Source organism: Falco rusticolus, chromosome 2, assembly GCF_015220075.1.
Source record: "Falco rusticolus isolate bFalRus1 chromosome 2, bFalRus1.pri, whole genome shotgun sequence".
NCBI classification, from domain to species: domain Eukaryota; kingdom Metazoa; phylum Chordata; class Aves; order Falconiformes; family Falconidae; genus Falco; species Falco rusticolus.
Window position 1 is genome coordinate 418,825 of NC_051188.1, and position 23,733 is coordinate 442,557.

Consider the following 23,733-nt stretch of genomic DNA (forward strand, 5'->3'; position numbering starts at 1 on the left):
CAATGGCTGGATACTTGAAGAACAGCTGATTTGGCACGCAAACTGTTATCTGCTCAAGAGAGTTATTTCTGCAGCGCCAGTGGGCCCGTTACTGCCTGAGCAACTTGCCATTTGCCTGGTCAACTAAACAGCTGAAAGATCTAACAGTTCTTCCTCAGTAGCAGAAGTAATGAGCAAAGAGGATCGGGGAAGAGCTTGAAGGCTGTCAGCTGTCAGGTGCTGATGGGTTTGTGGAGTACTGCTGAGTGACAGCATGGTATGTCTTAATCAGCAAGTTAGAACAAGTGACGTATAGGAAGGCAGAAGTATACCTCTCAGAGGTACGTGCCAGGATCATATTTATTTATGCCTTGTCCTCTCAGGACTGGAGCTGTGCTGGATATCTGTGTTAAGAGGAGAGGAAAATTCTCCTGAGAGGGTTTTGATGAGCTCAAAACAACACCCCTCACCAACCTCCTTACTGAACTGTGGTTCTGACTGCGTGGCCCCTGTGCTTAATGGAATCGATCTGCAGTTCCTGTGGGTGCCCTGAGAATAGTCCGATAGAGTCAGGCAAGGCAAGCACAACCGGAATGATAAAAAAGAAGGCAAGATAAGAGAAAAAAAAATCTGACATGACTAAACAGCAAGGGATAAAGAGATGCCTGGGCAAAGTCTAAAGCGATCTGAAAGTATGGATGGAGAGGTGCTGAACATGTAAAGAAAAAATAAAGCTAAGATAGGCAGTGCAATCCCACCCCACCGTGCTTACTGTGCAAAGAAGGAGGTGGTCCACTGTCCACTGCCTCCAAATCCTTCCAGCTTGCAGTCCGGAGGGGCCCATCCAAAATCACAGTGGCACTTTCTCTTATTGTTGCACACCTAAAAGAAAACACATATTTTATGGCATGAAAAATACAGGAATCATGAGATGGCCCTGCATTTCTCTGGGGAAACAGCCTGCTAGTACAGTTCATTGGTGGGCACAGCAGGGACAGGCTGGATGAAATGTATCCTAAGATGAATTTGTTGCTCCGCTTCAGCTGCTACTGTGGAAATGTTCAACCTATTTTGTGTGAAGGTGATGGGCTGGTGCCCCTGGTCACAGGCTGTCATGGACTGTGTGGCTTGTACCAATCATTAGGTGTCTGCTGTGTTGGTGAAGTGAGGGCAGTGGGACCTTCTGATCCATCGCTGAGGTGATGGTCCTGTTGAAGAGATGCTACAAAGACAGCAGGGAAGAAATGACAGCATATGGAAGGTGAAAGATGGTTATAGTTGTCTTTTTCCAACTTAGTAGGAGTGCTTTTTGCATTTCTGAAGCCATTTTAATTTCAAAGTTGGAAAGCACTTTTGTACTCTTTATTAATTGCAGACCTGCCCTGCTCTTGTAAATGTTCGTTCTGTCATGACAACATATTTCACAAATGTGTCCAAAATGAATTTGTCACCATCATGTGCTTCAAAATTTACAAGTTTTCCTTCAAGATAGGACTGTGACTCCCTTGCTTGCACTTTTATTTGTCCTCTCCAGGCTGGATGACTTAGCTCCTGTGTTCCTTGGTTCTCACTCATGGTCTGTAACAGCTGAACCTCTCATGGGGTTCAGTGAGTGTGCGGTGGGCTGACCCAGGCTGGACGTGAGGCGCCCACCAAGAAGCTCCACCGCTGCCCTCCTCAGCTGGGCAGGGGAGAGAAAATACAAGGAAAGGCTCGTGGGTCGAGATAAGAGCAGGGAGAGATCACTCACCGATTACTATCATGGGCAAAACAGACTCGACTTGGGGAAGTCAATTTATTTCCAATCAAATCAGAGCAGGATAATGAGAAATAAACCCAAATCTTCAAAACACCTTCCCCCACTCTTCCCTTCTTCCCAGGCTCAACTTCACTCCCAACTTCTCTGCCTCCTCCCCGCCAGCGGCGCAGGGGGACGGGGAACGGGGGCTGCGCTCAGTCCATCACACGCTGTCTCTGCCGCTCCTTCCTCCTCAGGGGAAGGGTCCTCACACTCTTCCTCTCTCCAGCGGGGTCCCTCCCACGGGAGACAGTCCTCCACGCACTGCCCCAGCGTGGGTCCCTCCGGTGTAGAATCCTCCCCGGGCTGCGGGTGGGGGTCTGCTCCCCCGGGGGCTCCAGCACGGGCTAGGGGCACAGCCTGCCTGGCCGGGGGCTCCATGGGCTGGGGGCACAGCCTGCCTGGCCGGGGCTCCATGGGCTGGGGGCACAGCCTGCCTGGCCGGGGGCTCCAGCACGGGCTGGGGGCACAGCCTGCCTGGCCGGGGGCTCCATGGGCTGGGGGCACAGCCTGCCTGGCCGGGGGCTCCATGGGCTGGGGGCACAGCCTGCCTGGCCGGGGGCTCCAGCACGGGCTGGGGGCACAGCCTGCCTGGCCGGGGGCTCCATGGGCTGGGGGCACAGCCTGCCTGGCCGGGGGCTCCAGCACGGGCTGCCAGGAATCTCTGCTCCGGCGCCTGGAGCCCCCCCGCCCCTCCTGCCCTGGGGGGGCTGCAGGGCTCTGCCTCTCACACAGTCTCACCCCTCTCTCCAGCTGCAGTTGCTGTTACCCTGGGTTTTTCCCCTTTCTTGACTATGTTACCCTGGAGATGCTGTCACTGTTGCTGGTGGGCTTGGCCTTGGCTGGCGGTGGGTCTGTCTGGGAGCCAGCTGGCGTGGGCTCCATTGGATGTTGGGGAAGCTTCTGGCATCTTCTTGCAGAAGCCATGCCTGTAGCCCCCCCGCTACCCAAACCTTGCCACACAAACCCAATACAGAGGGCTGCCCAACATCCCGAGGATCCTCACTGTGGCGCGGCAGCAGAGGGGAGAGCTCCCCTGGGGCTGCCGCCCTGGTTTTGGGTCGTGCTGCAGTGCGGGTCTGGGGCCAGCCTCTCTCAGAGGCACATGATGAGGTGATGCAGAGGTGAGTCTTTAGATGCTCATCGGCCGATTTCTTATCATATGCCATTAGTCCAGGTTTGTGTTATCATTTGGTAGTATGGACCTGTAGCTCTGCTCCCCCACGTCTCACACCTGCCTGCCCATGTAGGCAGTGAGAGTTTCCCACCCAAACACAGCTGCTCTGCTTCAAGCAACTTTTTTTCTCTCTTCCTGGGAGACAGGGTTGAGGCTAGATTTCTTCACTTATTTGTGCAGCCCAAACCACACAGAGCAAAAATTATTGATTTTCATGGATGTGTGTTTAGTCTGGAGAACAGCTTCTCAACAAAAGTGTGTGGGTTTTGGGTTATAGCCTTTCTCTCTGGAGACAAGAAAAAGACGTGATTATTCCAAGTACTTTGAGAACACTGTTGCCAAGAACATAACTTATGATGGACTGAGCCACCTAAAGCTGGTGACAGAGCAGGAGAAAAGCAGACCTCAGACCTTCCCAGTTACTGGTTGAGGGAGTACTTTTCTTACTGGTCCTCAGTGATATTGCAGATAAAGGACAGATGATGGCAAATCTTTCCACTATTCTCCCTTAGCATCCATCCACACTAACACCCAGGCAGATCTTCTGCTCTTCTACAACAATATCTGTCTGGAAAGAAGCAGATACCTCATAAATGATGTCACAAAAAGAAAAAAAAATCCACATGTGAAATAATTCTACCAGTATTAATGTCTGATATGTAGGTTTTACGTAAGACTAAGAGCAGCCAATATTGCCATTTCTGTGGTATTTGTAAGGAAAGCAAAGTTACAGAACTAAGCATGCATTTTTTAGAAGATCTCTCCAGCTCCACCTAATTTAAATTCAGTAGCACTGACAGATGCAATGAAGGATGAAGTGTTATGGTGTGGAACTTGGTTTTCACAGTATTTGAGGGAATAAAGAAAAAAAATGGTAAAAGTAACCAACAAACACTGATATGAAGAGCTGTGGATGGCCAGAGCAGAATCTGGGAGGACAGTCATGGGTGAAAACCAAAATCACCTCTGTGCTGCTGAAGCAGGAATTATTCTCGACTTCTACTACTGCTTTTGAGAGGCAAATTTACACTTTGTATATACTCTGCTGTTCAAAGCATACTTGGATGTTTTTCACTTACCCCTCTGCCATTGCATTTTTTCTCCCTATTATCATTGTTGGGGAAAGCTGTGCTGATGCATGTCCTGTTTACACGTATCTGCAGAAAGAGGCAGGTTTGTATTAGTGAAATGGTAAAATGACATATACTAGGAAAGGGCACTGACTGGTCAACAGGGATAAAAGCAGTGAGAAACAGTGGGCCAAGTCTCTTCAGTCATTCATTTAATTTAATTCAAGACTTTCCTTTCTCCAAACAAGCAGTAGGGGAGCACAGAATGAAAAACTCAGGTTCCAGGTTCAAGACCAAGCAAATGGGAGACTGAACTAACCTGTTGAGTGTTACAAAATGCACAAACCCTACTTCTACCTCAGGAGACTGCTCTGTTCATACCCTTTCCTAGGTACCTGCCCGAGACTGGTGGAGGATTCTGGGCTGGATCCACTCTTGGACTAACCCTGCACAGCCATCCTGATCTTTGTACATAAATGCAACCCTATTTCCCCAGTGTGCTTTCCAGCTCCCAGCAGCTTGTGGCTCAGGAACTCCAGTCTTGTCCTATCCAGTCCATGATGTGAACAAGACCTTGGAACTCCAGAAGCTGTTTTGTTTGTGCAGTGAGTAACTTGGAGCATCTTCCTAGCTCTAGGAGACATGAGCGCATCTTCTCTGTGCAGAAGGAGAATGAAGGAGATATATTTTCAACTTTTTGCCTTGCAAGTGTTGGGTTTTTTTGTTTTTTTGTTTTTTTTTTTTTTTTTTTAATTAATGTTTGCATTTGGTGGTGTGAAACTCATGTGTCCTAAAAGGAGAACTCTACTGAAGCCAACACTGAGCAGCTCCTTCCCTTTTGGTGGAACTCAGCACCTCTGTTTTTCTTAGAAATATTTTCCCAGCCATGTAATAGCAGGAAGCTCATCCTTTAGTATGTCACCAGCTTGACAGGAATTCGGTCTTCTGTGTGGGTCAAAGGGAAGAAGTGAGTCTTCTTCTTGGAACAACAATTCAAGTTCTTTTGTGTGTGTAAAAAGTAAACTTTGAATTTTCTTAGTAGCTTCACAAGAAGAGTGCAATCTACTTTTCCCTTCTAATGGAAAAAAACCCTACCAAAACATAGCTATCGTGTTAGCCACTCAGTCTGAGGGAAAAACCAGAAAACCAATACAAGATGTTGCTATTTTTCAGCTGCTAAAGGAGGCCTTAACAGAAGGTACTCTGGGGTTTGTATCAGAGATCAAGAACATCTCCTTAGGAACATAATCCTTCCATTCAGTCTGTGTCCTAATACTATTCATATACCTTGCTAGCTTTCTAAGGGTGCCTTGTTTCTACTGCATGATGTGCCGTCTTTCACTGATCCCTTGCCGGGAACGTCTGAAGCCAGGTGAAACTGGAGTCCCCAGCAGAGCTGATCGTTCAGGAGGTCTGCCTCAAGGCTGACAGCCTCGCTGTCTTGTCTGACTGGTACTCTTTTAATGTTAGCACACTGCACTCTTCCTCACGAAACACTCCTGGGATAGACAGACTGCTGTGAGGTTTGTAGAGACATCTGAGGGTGTGGTGATCCACGGTGCTGGTACACAACCAGGTACAAATTTGGCCTGTTTCAGCTCATGTACTTGGAGCAGCCCTGGGCACAGTCATAGGTTCCAGCTGTTCCAGGATCAATCCTTTTAGGCAGTTTGCATCCAACCATCCCTTTCCTGAGGTTAAGACCTTGTGTACTGCCACAGACTCTCCTATGCCGGTTGGCGACAGTGCCTTGGGTTCATATGCACAGCCCTTTGGGTATCCCTCTAGAAGCTGCAGAGATATTGCCATTTGCCTTTTTGACCCTCACTTTTCATGTGTGTTTCCAATTTTATACACTGCCTGAAAAATACCGCTGTTTATGCCAGGAAGAATTGGATGTAGTTATTCAGAAACTCATCTCTGCCCAGAGGCGGCAACAGTGAAGCTCAGGTGCTGCCTGTGTAGTGCTCAGCAGGAAAATAGGAAATTATCTCAGATTCTGAATTTGCATCCTAGTGTCTCCTCTAATGACAGCAATGTCCCCCTCCTTGGTGGTGCCAAAGCGAAAGCATGAAAAAATGTTAGGTGCTAGCAACTTCATATTTTTGAGTGAATGTTAATGTGCATATGGACTGCAAATCTCCAAGGTGCTGGTAAACAGTCTCCTTCCTTTGAATGATTGTCCACATCTGCACTTAGATGTGGGTCATTCTCGGCAGGTCCTGCTTTCAGGACAGGTCCACAGAGGAGGGCTTGGGGAGCGATGAGTTCAAAGGTTGAGGGACTGCACTCTACAGCAAGGTCCTATCTAGGGATGTCTGTCAAGATGTACTGCCTGACGGCTGCTGTGCATGGCAGCAACATGAAAAGAAATAATGCTAAAGGAGAAAAAGGGTTAGAGAACCTGTTCTCAAACTGAATAGGAAACCCCAGCCCTTGCCTGGTGATGGGATGACCCCTTACTGCAGGAAAACTGGAAAGTGTCGTGCTCTGAACTTCTGTTGATCATGGGAGATAAGATTTAAGGCTGTTCCGGACAAGCAAAGAAGAAGAACCTGGAAGATCCTGTAAAAAAATCCCCATCCTCGCTTAACTTTATGGGTTGAAAGTAAAATACAGGAAAAACCCATTTTGAAGAAATGCTCCCTCAAATTCCTCCTGTTGCCATGCACTTTTTTCCCCTACTTTGACTGTAGGGGAATGCTTGCACATCATTCCTTCCTCTATGAAAACCAACCAGAAAAGCCTAGCAGAGCCTCCAAGTCGTACAAAAAGCTGCACTCCTTTTCCTGACACCGTTTTTGCTTTTGCCTCTCTTGTTGTGCCTAATCCCGACCAAAAAATGCTAAAGCTGTAACTCCCTTGGAAACAGTGTTCTGGGACACCAGTAACCACGAGTAACCAGCACTTACTCTTCCAGATATTTAGTGTAGTACGTCCGGTTCCAGCCACAGTTCCCATATTGGTTGCCTTGAACATTCCCCTCACTGAGGCAGCTCAGCGGGGCACGGGGGGTGGCTGCAGAGCAAAAGGAGACGTTCATGGAGAGGCAGGGACAATTGCTCCCCCGTAACCCCCTCAGTGGTTTTTGTGTCGTTTTCTTCTAGTTGGCCATGGCTTGCATTTGACCTGCCATGTTTTATGGACATTTTTTTGTCCCCCTGTTCTTTTGGTTCTGGTCTTCTTTTGGACCAGGAAAATCAGTGTAAGAACAAAGTGGCTCAATGAACAGATTTGCCACCAAGAGATCAACCAATGATCAGAATGGTCATTTGTACAGAATAATATGGAGCATAAAATTGGATTAAAAGCCTAAAATCTTTCCCAAACCTGTTTTTTTTTTTCTTTCTCTTTTTCTTTAAGTCTAACTTGCTATGTGACACAGGTCATTATATCTTAACATTTACTGTGAAACCAGAATCACCACCATTATATTCAGTATTAGCAACACTAATTCCTATTAGATGTCAGAAGCAGCTCAGACATCTGGATTTCAGTAAGGCAGAACCATCTCTAACCCAGGGGACTCCCTGTTTTTCCAAAACACTTTCATGTTGACAAAGTGTTGTGTAAGAGTAACAGAGTACTGAGGGAAAATGTGGAGAACCTGTGGTCAATGCAGGACTCCCATCATGTGTTTTTACAGGTTTTCAAACATCCAGAATGTTCTCAAAGTAAAACCAACAGCCAGACTCCGCAGCTGTCCTGCAGAGGTGGCTGAGATCACTGGTCACCGCTTTAACATCATCAAAATGCTTACGTGGCAATTCCTTTGTCAACATGATGACAAAAATATTCTGCCTTATCAATATTCTTGCCTGTCCCAGCAATGCCTTTCGTGGGAAATACTACTGTCTTCATGTGCAGGGATTCCCAGAAAGTCCAAACTTCATGTGAATGTGGTAGATCACAGAGGAACTGTGGTTTTACTTACAGAACACTTGTGTATGCTCATGGAGAAACCTGGGACTCAGATGGTGGTGGCATCGCTGCTGTCACCAGGGAGGGAGTGCAGAACAGATCTGCTTTGCCGCAGCTTCGGGACACGTGCGCTGGGGAAGCTTCGTTACTTCCTACAGAATTGAAGTAGTCTGAGAGAGGATGTGGGCAGGTGTTCACAGAAATCACATGCATGCTTCCAGTTTGAACTGGGGGAAATTTAGATGCACGAATTATAGGTTGTGGTCACTTTCAAAGACGCAGAAGTGACCTCAATGACTGTCTCCGGCACATCTTTGTGGGACCCTCTTACTGCCAAATGCGCGAGGGTGGCCACATCTGCTGTTCCCATCACACACTAGGCATGGGGTGTTCCTAAACAGCACTGCCATGACTACTGCTTGAGAAAAGCCCTTTTCTGTTACCCTAACTGTTGTAAATATACAGAATCATAGAACCATTCTGGTCGGAAAGGTCCCTTAAGATCATTAAGTCCAATACTGTATTTTACATATACGTTGCTATATGTATATTTATATAGGTATTGTTGTAAAATCACAGGGTGTTTAAAAAGTATTCTGCAGTATTCTTTATGCAAATACTTATATTCTTAAGTAGCTGGCCCATCCCTCTAAGCCTGCTTGCCTTTTAAAGAGTGACCTTTCAGTGCAGAGAAAACAGACTTTTTCAAAGCAGGGGACAGGGAGAAGGGAGGAGCCAGGAGATGCAGTGTTATCTGAAGATGAGGGCTAATTCCACATGAGATGGTCTGGCAGTTCCTAGGTTGAAACATCTTGCCTCTGCCAAATAAAGCTTCGCATTGTGCCTCGTGGCTGTGGCAGTGCTTGTAGCAGTGGTTCTTGTCACTGCATGGGGTCCCATCTTGCTTAAATACATCCATGGGGCAAGTCCCTGAAGAGCAATCTCAGTACTTGGGGAGATCACATATGCTCCTAACTTCTCTGCAGATTTTTTCTGCTGGCTGAAATTGTAAAGAAAAGCCCACAAAATGAGTTTTGAATGGTTTTTCCTGAGGGGATGGCCCATATTACTGAAAGCCACGTGGCAAAATCTTAGGGAATGCCCCAAAAGTGTATAAGATGAAGAACACCAACTTGAATTTGCAAAAAGTCAGACAGAATAAGGACTGGAGGAAGGTATAAGGGACTAAAGTCCTTGCTGTCTTACAGAAATTGACACTGCAAATGGTGACTGCTGATATTCCAGAAGAGAAACTTGTGGTTTTATTTCTGCATTTCAAGTTGAATCTGAAATGCCTCTACAAATACAGTGTTGCTGGATTTTCTCCAAAAGCTCAAAATCAGCAGGAATGTAAATGAGATTTTAAAATCTCTTTCCTTTCAGCAGGGCTTGTGATGGTTGGATGTTTGGTCCATGACACCAATGCTTGTGCTAGGTTTGTCAGTTCTGTCCTTACACCCTCACTGTGCTGCTCCTGCTGATGTTTTTTGTCTGAGATAATTTCAGTGTTTCTAAACTATTTCTTTTCTACATAAGCATGAGCAGTTTCCAGTTAGGTTTATGCATCTTCTCAGACCAGATATACTGCGAAATACAGGAAACTTCTATATTTTGTGTTTATGTAACAGTTAGTTATAAGAGCATTTTGATTTTAAGGAGTTAACCTCCGTGTTAGAATTATATTAGCACTTACAAACCAATGACGTATGAATCGCTGTACTGCTTGTTATCCGAGACTGTTACTTGAAGTCCCCGTGCTATAGACCATAATACCCTTAGTCTTTACTCTCTAGACCACAACCAGAGCACCCAGGTTCTATTGTTACAGGATGAGTTATTGGGCAGCTTGGCAGGGCCGATATCCAGCCTTCCAATCTGGCAACAAAACTAAATTTTAAGGTGTCCTGAAGTGAACTCCCTTCATTATAACACTAAAAATTGCACCCACAGGTCAAGAAGACCCTTGCCTAGGTGAAGACCCTTCCCCTGCGCAAGCGTAGTAACAGAAAAGGATGACACAGCAAATATTACAATTATATGCAAATGTCTAACCAATCATTTAATTGGGAGTGTACGACTTTGTAATTTTGTGTATAAATGTAACGGTAAAATTTACACAGGTGTGCTTGATGTGTGGAGATGCCACCGAGCACCCAGCGCTGCAAATAAAGGAGCGCCTGCTTCTTAATGCTGCGCTGGTGTGATGAAGTTTGATTCCCAGTTTTGGTGACAGAAGCAAGCAAATCTGTGATGAATCAACATTCACTGCCTGCTGAAGTTCACTGTGTGTTGGGCAGAGCTCTAGAGCTGAGAGGAATGAGTAATTTTTAAAGACATTGTGTTATCAGCAGTACACTGACCATTGCAAGAATGCTCTTGCGATATTGTATGGTTTCTTTGATGCTAAAACAACAGAAGCTCACGTCTACCAAATATTCTTCACAGGTTTCAGGAGACATTAATTAAGTAGTGCAATTATTTTTCTTCATGATGGTCTTATATCTAGAGAGTAGGTATGAGGAGCAGCTCCTGCTATTTAGAAGACAAAACCAAGCAGCACTTGGAAAAAACAGATGGAAGATAAATATTTTGTGACCAGTGGAAGATCCAAGGAAGACAAGTTTTCTGTGGGTTTGTCTCTCAGGGAGTACTGGTGTCTCTTGTCTTATTTAAAGAACTATTTTCACTTGATAAAGCATTGCAGAGTAATTCAGGTTGGAAGGGAGGTCTGGAAGGCCCTAGTCCAATTACCTGCACGAAGCAGGGGCAACTTAGATGGTCATTCCTCTGCCAAGTTTGGAAGATTAAAAAATGCTTTGGAGGAATGGGCATGTGCATCCACCTACAGAAACAGAAACACAGTGGTCACCTGGAGGTGGACCACTGAAGGTAACGACCCAAATCTCACCCTCAGTGACCCAGGGAAAGCCAAGCTTCACTTACCCTGGGGATGTTCACATGATGCACCTTCTGTGGGTGCAGTTGCAGTTGCAGAATTTGTTGTGAAATTGTTTTGCATCATCATGATGATGCCAAAATGGCACAGAGTAACTGCTCGGAAACAAATTTTGTCTTAAGCAGCAAAGGTATTTATTTCGTGAAACATTGGGGAGCTAGCTGATTTGCATGGGACAAACTAGCTCCAAAATTTTCAGTGAAAAGTCGGGTAATTTATACAGTTTTCGTGAGAGGTTACACAACATCTTTACATACATACTCATTTGATTTTGACACCTAATCATTCCATTCACAATAGGTGGGATCTAGGTGGGGTAGACCTTTCAATTTTCTTTGTTCAGCGATTTCCTGACTCGATGGTCTCCTTCTCTCCTTCAGGTGCCCACCTTATCTTTTCTGATTATTCAGAGTACATTCCTTTCTCAACACAAACAGAGCATCACCCAGAGCATTGTACCAAACTCATCCTGACTAATCTTTTTATTTTAAGACTTTGTTCTGTTTCAGTGACTTTAGCCTAAGCTGTGGCCTGTCTCATGGGCGAGCATCATCACGTCGCTGGTGGTGTCATGGCCAGGGAACTGCAGGCAGAAAGATAAACCGCAGGGCCACATTTCTCAGATTGGGGTGTGTTGATGTGGAGAACTTCAGACACAGACTTTCAACGCTTTGCTCAGTAATTGTGAAATTTGTGCTGGCTGAGGACTTGCACTGGCAAACAACCAATTAAGGAAACTAAAGGATGCCTAAAGAGTTGGGGAAAGCACTGAAGAACTGTTCCTTCACCATCCCATCTACTTTAAGAAACGGCAAACCCAGGAACAGCATCACCTCCCTTAGATGCCCAGTGTACCTGCTAATTGGTGAAAGCCTGAGCCCTGGAGTTACGTAGAATGAACTGCCAAGGTTCACTGTGGACATAAAAGGTTTATTTTTCCTTTCAGTCAATGCAAACCTGCGAGGACTCTCCTTACCAAGACGACACCCATGGAGTTCTTCTGGCACATTGTCCCTTTCCAGGCAAACCCCTGTTCCTTGTAGTGCTGGCCACTGCAGCTGGAAAATGTGAACATTAAAGAAATGCGGAACAACTTTCTCTCAGTAATGGGATACGTTCACTGAATTGCAGCTGGAAAATAATGGTTTTGGGTAACAAGGCACTCCTTTGTTGAAGAAAAGCCCAGCACCACCTGTTTCTCCTATGGCAGCCCCATATGCAGCCAGGCTGGTACCCGCAGGTCAAGCGTGCAAGCACCAGTGATGCATCGTGCTGGTGGGGGTATTAAGGAGGCAGAGCTGCGGTTTATAAGCTCATTGGCCTCCTCCCTACTTAAAAGGGAAGAATGACCCATAGGCTATTTCAGTACAACCTCATTATTAAAAAAAATCCAAAAACTGGTAAGGTGATAGATTGAATTTGAAAAAAGAAATATTGAATATATTTTGAGATACTTATTTGACTATGCAGAAGGTTTCTTTTCCCCAAAATGAAGGAGAAAGGAACAGACAAAACAGAAACAAGGTGCTAGGTCTTAAAAAGCAATTGAATGAAATAAGTGATTAAAGACCTTGCTAACTCCCTTGTCCTAGCAAAAGGGTTTAATTGAAATATTGAGTTGCAAACCATATAACAATGAATTATTTTATCTAAAAATGAGTGGCTTTATATATAAAAATGAGTAAAAACTGAAAATGAGATTAAAATAATTCAGTTACAAGTGTATAAAAATTAGAAATGAGCTGTACACTCTGTGTGTACGTGTGTGGAAAAAATACAAAAGAGGAGAGTGAAAGGGAAAAGAGAGTTCTTGTATCAATTTACATGACAAATATGTGCTGATTAGAACATGGACTGATTAAGCCGTTACATTTTTTTCCACGAGATATCACCAGGACAAAAGACTTAGCAGCATATATATGCAAAAATTAGAAGAAAGAGATGAAAATAGTCTTGCTCCCTGCTTATCTCCCCATAGCTGGCACATGAGCTGAGTGATTAAAACGCAGGCCTCATACAGCAGTAATTGGATGTGATCGTAATTAATGCGACCGACAGCATCCCTCTGACACAACTCTGCAAAGACCTGCAGCACCCAGGGCAGACGTCACCTGGTCCGTCCTGGTCCACGTCTCTACCACACTGACAATGATCTGCAGCTTCATGGGCTTGTACACCTGGAAGACAAGAGCTGGCATCCCCTGCAGCCCATGGGGTGTGCAGCAACCCTGGACACCACGCTTGCCTCCAGATACTCGTGCAAAGCAAGTTTCTTGCTAAAGCGGAAAGATATGAGCATGCGTTTGCTTTTGTGCATTATAGTAATTTAAGGGAGCTCTCCATGTAGCTAATTTTTGAGTGCTTTGTAGCTGATGCACTGGTGCCCTGTCAGTGTGTTCACGCAGAAGCAGCAGAAGATGAAAACCCGTGTGCTGTTTTAAAATTCGTGCTGTTTTGGAGGAAGAAGGAGGTTAAGAGAACAGGGAGGCTGTAGTGAGCTACCAGAAAGCACTTAGTAACAATAATGCATATTCCCAATTGAGTGTTTTAAAGGGATGATTTCAAAAATCCTCTGTAAACTGACTTTGCTTATATTTGAAGCAATTTTTTAACAGTTAAAGTGGGTTTTATAGCGTTGAGGAACACATCATCCTGGTAGAGTAGCTGCAGTCAGGCACAAATCATTCCTCTCTTTCCCAAGGGAGTGGGTTAGACAGCTGACGGAGCAGAGCGGTGATCTGAACTCATCATTAAAACTCACTGTGTTCTTATGGGAATTAACAGATGTAGCTTCAGGGTTTCATTGTAGCTGTTTACTTTAAACTGAAAGGGGAGAAGAGCTACGTTACAGTGCTGAACATCTAGGACTGCCTTCAATATAACACAATAGCTGTACCGTGGCAATAATTTCTGATGCTTAGCAGCTCTTTGTGATTAGAGCCAGCTCCAAGTATCTGGTGGGCACAGACAGGATCTGGAGACCAGGAACCTCCTGGAGGTGAACAAATGGCATGGCGGTTGTTGAGGTATGTTCAGGAGCTTTAAAGCTTACACTGTATCACAAATACCAAAAGTGGTGTTACTCAAACTAATACAAAATCTCCCCTAAGTAGGAGAACACGGAGTAATTATGCATTTAGAGAAGGAATAAAGAGTGTAACAAGTAATTAAGACGACAGCAGAGAGATTCAGAGACAGAACACAGTTGTAGGTGGGATTTTCTTGGTAGCAGGGGGATTACCTGGCATTGCTTGTGTTAAATCAGCTCACTATGAGCTGCAGACTTTTGCATGCACTCAGGCCATTTTTTAATCATTAAATTTGGCACCAAAAAAACAACGTCAAAGCGACAATTGAGTGGGGTCAACAGAAGCTGCCTGCATCAAGCAGCTCAGTACTTGGAGGAGGATAAACAGATAACTGCAGATAAAAACTGGTCCTGAAGTGAGGTTGTTTAAGCCATATGAAACCCACAAAAATAGTTCTTAGTTTTTCTTCATTTTGCCCAGCACACCTGTGTAATACAGCAAATGGGAGCGTGCCCATCGATAGGCACAACTGGTGAGAGGCACCACACACTGCGCCTGAGATCCAGCAGCCTCTGGAAATAAGTTTTTTAGCATTTCTTTCTGCTGCCCTTTGCACATTTACCTGTGCATGGGCAGCTCCATAGTTAAGACCTGCCCAGTGTTGGGCTGGGTCAAGCTCATTGACATCTACATTTTGTACATCCAGCATGTTAATTGCTAGTAGCAATTGGTTAATGGGCAAGCTGGGGGTTTATTATTCTCCTCTGAGCATGTTATTGCTCAGTGACAGCATCGTCCCATCTCTGATATGGGGTGAGCATTCAGTGAGACCATAAGGGCATCGAAGACCTGTGAACTTGGTCAAGTAAGGAGGAGAAAAAGATGACCCTACAAAAGCCTGGGTGGTAGCTTTGGCGCTGGCCGAGATGGGAATGAGGAAGACACATTAGCATTTCTCTTGAGTAGTTCCCTTACGTTTTGGTGATAGCAGAGAGGAGGAGTTGCTGTCTCTCAGAAGGGCAATGGTTCTAAATGGTTTGGCTGTTCCAGAAGTGTATGTGCCTAAAAAAATACTATTGCTTAAGTCGCTTTAAGCATGGGCACTCACCTCTCTTTGTTGAACAAATACCACTTTATTATTATTCCAAATTATCCTCTTTCCTTGGCAGCTTCTCAGGAAATTCAGTGAAATTGTAGCAATTTATAAAACTACATTTCCACCATGGGAGCTGATAAGTAATTCTTTCATCTGAACACTTCATACTATTATCAGGAGGCAGCATCTCTGAATGTCACTCTTTATTTCTTCCACCAAATTCAATCATAGTGCACTGGCATAGGCCAGGCTGTCACTATAAATAATCCAGACTCATAGGTACAAAATAACACATTTATCTCAGCTCTTCTGAAAGTAGGAACGGCAATGACAAAAGTCCTTACAGGCTTTAAAAGCATTCACAAATCAAAGCAAATAAACTATTTTTCTAACAAAAGGTGTTTCTGAAAACACCACATCAGTAATATCTCAATATCAAATGATGTCAGAACAAACTGATTTCCTTTGAAAACACGGAAACTGTGTTTCTGAACAGAAAAGAACCAGCAGATGTGTGCATTTTGATATTGCTAAAGATTTTTATTTGGTGCAATTTAAGCAAACTGGGGCAGCAGAGTTTAGATTTGCTTACGATAAGGTGAATACTGTCTAAAGACAGAGAGAGAGCAGTTGTTGATCTTTATTTCCAAGTCCTACAGGTGCATTAAATGAAATCCCAAGAGAGCCAGACCTGGAGCAGAAACTGTTCAAGACCAGTCCCTGCAGCCTGTGGTTACCTCGGTGTGCTGGCAGGTTTGCAGACAACTCCATCAGAGGAGGGCAATGAAGTGATGACACTTGAAATGATTCTGCTGCTCAATGAGGGAGAAGAAAAGCAAACAAATCGGGTGTAAGATCAGGAGTCACATCAGAAAGACAGGTGATGTAACCTTCCGCCTTCCTCAGTGCTCACAAAATTTCAGCAAAACTGACTGCTGGGAGAGAGGCACCCAGCCATGGCCCCAAGGACTTGCACCTCCAGTTCCCTCTGGAGGTAAGGGAAAGGCAGCACAGACAGCACTGGAAGGTCTTCAAACATTTCTCTAGAAAAGGGGAATTACATCCTCAGAGCTTCTATTTCTGACACACTAATAACGAAGATTCAAGCAATTGCAGGAAGTTTCTTAAAGGGCTTGTGTGGTCATCATCCTTGGAGGTCTTCAAGATCTGACTGGATAAAGCCCTGAGCAACCTGGTTTGACCTCAGAGCTGAGCCTGCATGGAGGAGGAGGCTGAATTTGAGACCTCCTGTGGTCCCTTCCAACCTGGGTCATCCTATGATCCTATGAGATGGTGCTCAAGACTGTTCGAGCGGCTGGTAACACCCACATCCCAGGAGTGCATCCTCCCCACTCAAGCTGTTTCCTTTCCAGGCTATTTGGCTGGGAAACCTGATGAGAAGAGGGTCTGGAGGGAAGAACAGACCCCTGGGCCACGAGTCTACAACTTTCATTTCTGGAGTCAGGCAGTAAAAAACTGAATTTTCAATAGATTATCTATAACAGAAAGTCATTGCTTCTATAGCTTCTGATCACAGCTTATTTGGAAACGTTATCTAACTGTCTTTAAAAATAATTAATAATTTCAGATTTGTTTATTGAAGCCTTCAGATGCTTTTACCTCTGGAACTGACAGACAAGTCAACTCCCCTCTTTATTGCTGTCTTAAAAAAATTATTTGCTACTTCCACTTTCATTTCAACCAGCATTTTTAAGACCTGAATATTTTTTTCAGGGTTTGTGAGCTTAACTGGCAAACAGGAAGAGATCTCAAGAGAGAAGCAAACCCAGAGCAGGATGATTTCACCTGTCAAAGTGCTACCTGACACTCCTCCAGAAAAAAATAGGGTCTACATTTCACAGTGTGATGCTTAGGCATGGCTGTAGGTTTGGTTTCCATACCGTGTGAGGGTCCTTTGCTCATCATCACTCTACAGAAATCCTGTTTGCTTGCAAACCTGCAGATGCTTTACAGTGTAAACTCCCTGTTATGAAGACAAAAGGAATTTTCCCTGTGGTGGGATCACTCCCAGCATTTAACATAACCTGTACGTATACACACAAATGTGCAACATCAACACGAGTGGATGGGGAGTCCTTACTTCAGTAACAAGGACTTTATGATGCCCATTTGCAACTTCTCCATCTTTGGGCAGGTGGTCCTTGTGCTTTTCAGGCACTTGGCACAGCCAACGTGAGCTGCCTTCCAATGCCCTTTGGTTAGATGAGGTGTTGAAACGTCAAGTAATTCTCCACAGGCTCGATTTTGTACCTCAGATCTCCAGTTTGCAAAACTCGACTGCGAATTTTCAAACAGAGCAGTCAGTAAGAAATGTGAACTAAATGACTTCTTAAATTATTTAGTAAATACAAAAATAAACAAGGTACAGGACGCTCATCATGGTGTGGCTGGAGATGTAGGGCAGCTCTGTGCATCTCGCAGCAGGTAGAAGCTTCAGGAGCCACTTCTGGGGTTCAGGGCTATTGGGATCAGCCCATATTTTATGTTTTTGTTGGGTTTTTTGAAAGGGGGGATACGGAAACATTTAGCTCATTCATACCACTGCTTCTCACGGGATCCTATGAGAAGGTGCAAGAAGCTCACCTAAAAGATCTTTTATAGAAAAAAAGTGACATGCCTAAGGTTTAGGATCCATAAGACAGCCTTGAGAGAGCAATCATGCAGCTTTGGGAAAAAACCAAAGCTGCATATGAACGCTAGAGATTAAATGAAAGTGAGAAGGCAATAAAACCTCTACGCTATGGCTCTTCCAAGAAGCATCTGTCTTTTAAGATCTGTTTATCCTCATGTAGACACTGCAGCTAAATAGGCTGCATCTGCCAGTAAGTTTGCATCCCCAAAAGCCTCAATTCAGAGACCTTTTAGGGTACTTGTTTGAGAAAGAAGGTGCAGGTGGGGCTACCAAATCTCAGTCTTATGCCTGGTCTTCTAGGAGAGACTCAGTGGGTTTTAGTTTTGCCAGAGTTTGAATTATCTAGTCCTAAAATGTTCGTAATCACTGGTTTGTTTATAATAGGAAAACGTGGCCTCATTAAGCACTGAGCTGGAAACCCAGAAGACTTCACTAAGGCAGTTGTGCTAGCGCATTTACCAAGAAGGTCTTTAATGGGGAAAAAAACTGCTGGTTTCCCACCCTGCGAGTCCCCTGCACACAGGCTGTGAAGGAAGTGAAGACTTGCTGTGGGGGCTCTGGCGCCAGTGCAGAGTGTGGGCAGCTGGATGCTGTAAATCATGGATGGCTGCATGGAAGGCTGGATAACTTCCACCAAAGCCAGTGAAAATAGTACGAAGTAAAATCAGCCGTTTTCAAAGTTAGGACAGTCTCTTTTGAAAAAAAAGCAGCTTGTGCTCCCCAGGACTTTCCAGGTATTTCTGGAGAAGGTCAAAGTTTTGGGCTTGATAATGTTGCAGAGAGATAGATAAGGAAAGGTCTGCTGAGCTGTGCATGGTTCATTTCAATATTCTCTTAATCTTCAGGGGAGAGGTTACACTGGTGTTCTTTTCCTTTTGACTGATATTATAAAGTCATTAAGTTCTACAGGAAGGACTTCAGGAGGGGTGTTGGTGACGGTTATGGGTGACCACCAGTTTAACACAGCATTTTGGGATGTCCGGTTTACAGGACACTGTTAATGTCTGTGTGGGTACGCTGTCTGTCTCACGTTCAGAGCTTGCAGTATCAGAAATAAATACATCCCAGACACGAAGTGCGCCTGAAGAGGGAAGTTTCTCGAGAAGTGCTTGTTTAGTTTGCTGCCTTTTGAAGGAAGTCTTTGAACTGCCTGGGCATGTCAAACCTGCTACCTGCTTACAGGCTGCCAGAAGACTATAAAGCACATTGTTTGGACAAAAATTTCATTAAAAACTGTGTTTCTATGAAATATCTGCCCTTGAAATCTATACTGGAGATGCTGTAAAATCTGTAATGCTAAACAAAATCTCAGCTGTGTTTGAAGAGTGGAATTTTAGTAAGGAGATGCAGCAGAAAGCATCTCACGCAGAAGTGAGGGCATCTTCTTTAACAAGGGAGATCAGTCCCCATCCCAGTTAATTTGATACTGAACCTCCAACTGTCCCCTGGGAAGAGCCCCACCTGATTCTGAAGCATGTGCTGAGGGAGATGACAGATCCTGGGGAGCCTTCCACCAACCCCTTGTAGTATCAGTCATCCTGCAAGGTGCAACCATGGCTTCAGGCTGTGGGAAAAGCTCCCATGCTCCAGTCGTCCCCCACCCCCGCATCAGTAAGGGGACACACAGAACCTCCCCAACTCCATCCTTTACCACTTCGAAAGGAGTGTTTCACGTGCAAGAAAAGGTGAAGGCACAGAAGGTAAGCAGGGACAAAGCAGGAGCCTGAGAGCTCATCATTGGATAATGATGAATTTTCAGGGAGGTATTTTGTGATTTCTCAGATTTTCTTTGGATGGAGTGAAATTATGTTTAAAACTTTAAATATTTGACAGGGAGATCAAGTGTGATGGCCAACCTGAAATGTTTTTTATCAGTCTCTATGCAACTTCCTTCTTTTTTTAAACAAATGATGGATGTTTGTATAAACAGCCATTCCTTCTTTAGATCCACTGGTATATTTGAATGAGCCTGCAAGGAAGAGAAGGGTCATTTTGTTCTGGCTGTCGGTGCATCCTTGACAGACGTCTAAACTTGCCTGAATACATGGAAACTCGGTTATCAGGTCTCCCTCTGCACTGTATATGAAAACCGGGATGTCCTTGGCTATCAAATTTCTGAAAAGCAAAGCAGAAATCCTCAGCGCGGGTCCATGATGTTCCTGTCATGGCCCTGTGCGAAAAACAACAGAGGAAGGAAAACTGGGCAAGAGCATTGCTTTGCCTGCATGAGATGGATGATGTGGTGGTGTCCTTCTGCTGTTATTGAATAGGACATATCCCCCTGGAACAGCCAAGGCACTGATTAATTTCAGAAATTAATCCAACAGTGAAAACGCTATTTACAGGCTGACTTTGGCTGGGAAGCCAGAGCCATCTCCTTGCCCCATTCTCCCTTTGGCACCCACCCACGGCCCCTGAAGAGGCTAAGGTCCAGACCCATGGTTGAAAAAAGATTTCCTAAAAAGCAAATGACCTCTGTGAAGGTCCCATCCTCTGTGTCCAGCTGCCTGGGCACTGTGACTTCGGAGTAGATGATTCTAAATGTTTCAGCAAAATTTCAAAGAGGTTCTGCATTTAAGGGAAAAGGGCATTAATCACACCAGGCAATGAAGGATTTCCCACTCCTGAGTGAGAAGGAGGATTTTAAATGGAAGTTTGAAAAATTTGGTACATTTATATTTTGTAAGTCCATCCATCTTCAATGAGAGGTATAAAGGAGGTGGTTGAGCAGCTCTTTGCTGCTAACGCTGGCTTCTAATGAAGCTTAGGATACAAGAAACTCCAGAGGACATTTTTTAAAAAGGAGGCAAATGAGATTACTTCTTTAATTACAAGGTGCTGAGCCCAGCATGCGTCCCCCCACTCATGTCCCCGGCCCACCTTCCCCAGCCTATGTCCCTCCATGCTCGTCCCCATACTGCATCCCCTGCCCTTGTCTCCCATTCTACCATCCCCTCACCAATGTCCCCAAGCCCATATCCCCCAACCCATGTCCTCACCCTGCATCCTCCATCCCACATCCCTCCACCTGTTGCCCCCCACGTCCCTCCACACATGTCCCCATGCCTGCATCCCCCAGCACATGTCCACCCATGCATGTCTCCCATCCCCTGTCACCCCACGCATGCCTTGCACATCCCCCTACTCGCTTCCCATCCCACCTGCCTCCACCCTGCCCTTTGGGGAACCCCAGCCCTGCTCCATATTCCTATCTCCCTGCCCCTCACCTGGGCAGAGAAGCAAGAGCAGTGCTGTGAGCCACATGCTCTTTGAGGGTGCACACACCCTGTCCCCATCGCTGTGGCCCTCCAGGCCAGGCCAGTCCTGTGGAGACTCTATTAGCACAGCCTCAACCTCAACCTCCCCCGGCCTCAGCCCACCCCAGGGGGTTGTCACCCTGTTTCCTTCCATCCCCACCATCTCGCCTAGCTGTGGCCCCATCCCATCCCTCCCAGCAGCTGCCCAGCTCCGCTCCCCATCTTTCTCAGCCCCTTGTTGACCCCCTGCAACTGCCACCAGACTCTCCAGCCCTGAGCTTTGCCCAAGACTCTGCTCTTGGACTTACCCAGTTCCACACCTGCACCACCAACTGGCACTGGGGGTCTCTATGTCCTGCCCCAACCTGAACCTGTCCTTCCCACCCAGGTCCTCACCCTGCTGCCACCCAGCCCTGCCCTGTCATTTTCCAACTGCCACCCCCCACCAACCCAACACTCTTCTACCTGTCATCCCTCCTCTCCTTCCCCCTTCCCTTCCCTTCTCCAGCTGCCACCTATCTCATGCCATTCCCTTCCATACCATCCCACCCCAACCGTTCTCCCACTGCCACCCATCCCATCCCATCTAATCCCATCCCATGCCATTTCCCACCCCTCCTCATACTACCACCTGGTCCTATTCCACCATCTCCCAGCAGCCCGGTCCCACTTCCAACTGCCACCATCCCTCCCCCACCTGCCACCCATCCTCTCCCATCCTGCCCTGTCCCACCTCCACCTACCACCTGGGCTCTCCTCTGTCCTTCTGCTAGCATCCAGACCTCCCTGCCCCTCTGCCTGCGCCTTTCGCAGCAGCACAGAACCGAATTCCAGAAATCAGGGGTCTGTTAAAGCTGAAATTTTCATTCTTCCCATCAGAGCATTTAAATGGGAACTGCTGCATCACACAAGCTTGCCGTCTCTCCTTCCCCCAGGGGCATGGCGCTGGGCTGGGGGGTCATGGCCAGGCTCAGCCCACCTCCTGCCCATGGCATGAGGCTCCTCTCCTGGACGTGCCACCCAGATGCGTGTGGCTTCACCTGGGATGGAGGCTCCCAGCTACCTGGGTCACCTTCTCAGCTGAAGGCTGGTGGGTTCTTAAAGAAATGATGTTGAGGGCATGGATGCAAAGCAGAGGCAATGTACTGGTATGTGGAGGGAAGACAAAAAATGCAGGGAGAGATCAGCCCTTTGGGAGCCCTTCAGTGATCCCCAGCAGAGGAGACAAAGCACGCTGAACACGGTGTGAGACCGCAGGAGCAAAATTGGAGCAACACATGAAGGGTCAGAGCCAGCCTGGGCCAGAAGGAAAGCTTCTGGGGGTGTGTTTGTGGCAGCAGAAACACCAAATAATCTGTTTTGAGGTGGACAAAGAGATAAAATTGTTGTATCTGAGGATTCAGAGCACTGTGTGGGATAATGATGCTTTTGCTTTTGCTCAGTTTGCTTCCCAGGGTTCGTGATTACTCTGTTCCATTTCAGGGGCAGCTTATAGCACCGAGTTGCTGTTTTCTAGAGAAAACCAGAATCGTTGTTTTTGTGATGCTGTGGCCTCACCAGTGCTAAGCAGGTGAAGAATCACCTCCTCTGACCTGCTGGCAACACTTTTGTCTAATGCAGCCCAGGACACCATTCACCATCTTTGCTGCAAGGGTAGAAGGATGCTGCTACTTCTTGTCTTGAAGACTTGTAGAAAGTTGTGTGGGGCCAAACAGGACCCTTGCAATGACCTCCCCAGGCCCTGTCCTTTCTAATAGCAAGAGCTGGAGAATTTGGTATCTGGTGAGACACTGTACATCTGCTTCTCCTTCTCCCTTCCCTTGGGGTATGCGGGGCTCAGCTCACCCCCAGCACAAGGAGGAATCCTCACAGGGGAAAAGCATCTTCCAGGGCATGGTGCCTCCCCTGCTCCCACCAGCCTGGTGCAGAGGCACCAAGGAGAAAGCTCTCAGCAGCAGGAACAGGGAGGAGGATCCCTCTTGATCCCTTCTTGCCTGGTTGGGTGAAAGAGGAGGCATCTCCTCTCAGACACAGCAACATCCCTGCTCTGATAGGGCAGGTCATCAGCCTCGGATGTGGGAAAGCAGAGGCGTGCAGGGAAGACCAAGGCTTTCACGACCACTGGAAGACCCTGAAAGACAGCCAGCTGTTGGCGGGGTTTGCAGTTGTGCAGGATTCCAAGGAAGAAATGGTGAAGAAAGGCGTTAAGCAGGGAAGCTGCAGTAAAGCCTGACTTGTGAGTGGCTTCCCAGCTGTTCCTTGGGCTCCCAGGGGCTTGGGCCATAAGGCTTTTCTTCTTCTGTGTACAAAAAAAGCCTTCCCCCCCCCGGCTCTTGACTATTTTCAGCATGATAAATGCACAGCAAATGTCATGTAGCTCTCTGGGAGTGAAGGGATGCGCTCAAAAGCAGAAAAATCTATGCAAAAAGCAGAGGGGAAAAAACAAATAACCGTGTCACCAAGGCTGCACTGTTGGTGCAAACAATAAAAAATGGTGTTAAACCGCCAAGAAAATGATGATTTCATTCTCCAGATTCTGGGACTGCTGCCATGACATGTCCCAGTGGAGAAGCTGCGTGTCCGGAGGTTTGCCTGCAGGTACCCCCACTGCTCATCCTGCAGTTTTACTTTTATTCTCTTAAAATTAAAAGAAAAAATAAAATGTATCACTCTACTGCAGATGTTATGACATTTCCAACCCAGATTTCCCTGGCTCTTAAATCTATAAAAAGCCCTGGAAACCTCACAGCTTTGTATTTTCCCTGCTATGATGCTGCAGCAAGATCCCTTGTGAGCT

General features: G+C 46.1%; 1 pseudogene; it reads right to left on the bottom strand.

Moving 5' to 3' along the window:
- Nucleotides 1-747: 747 nt before the first annotated feature.
- LOC119142890 lies at nt 748-21,926 on the bottom strand (annotated as a pseudogene).
- Between the last annotated feature and the right edge of the window lie 1,807 nt (nt 21,927-23,733).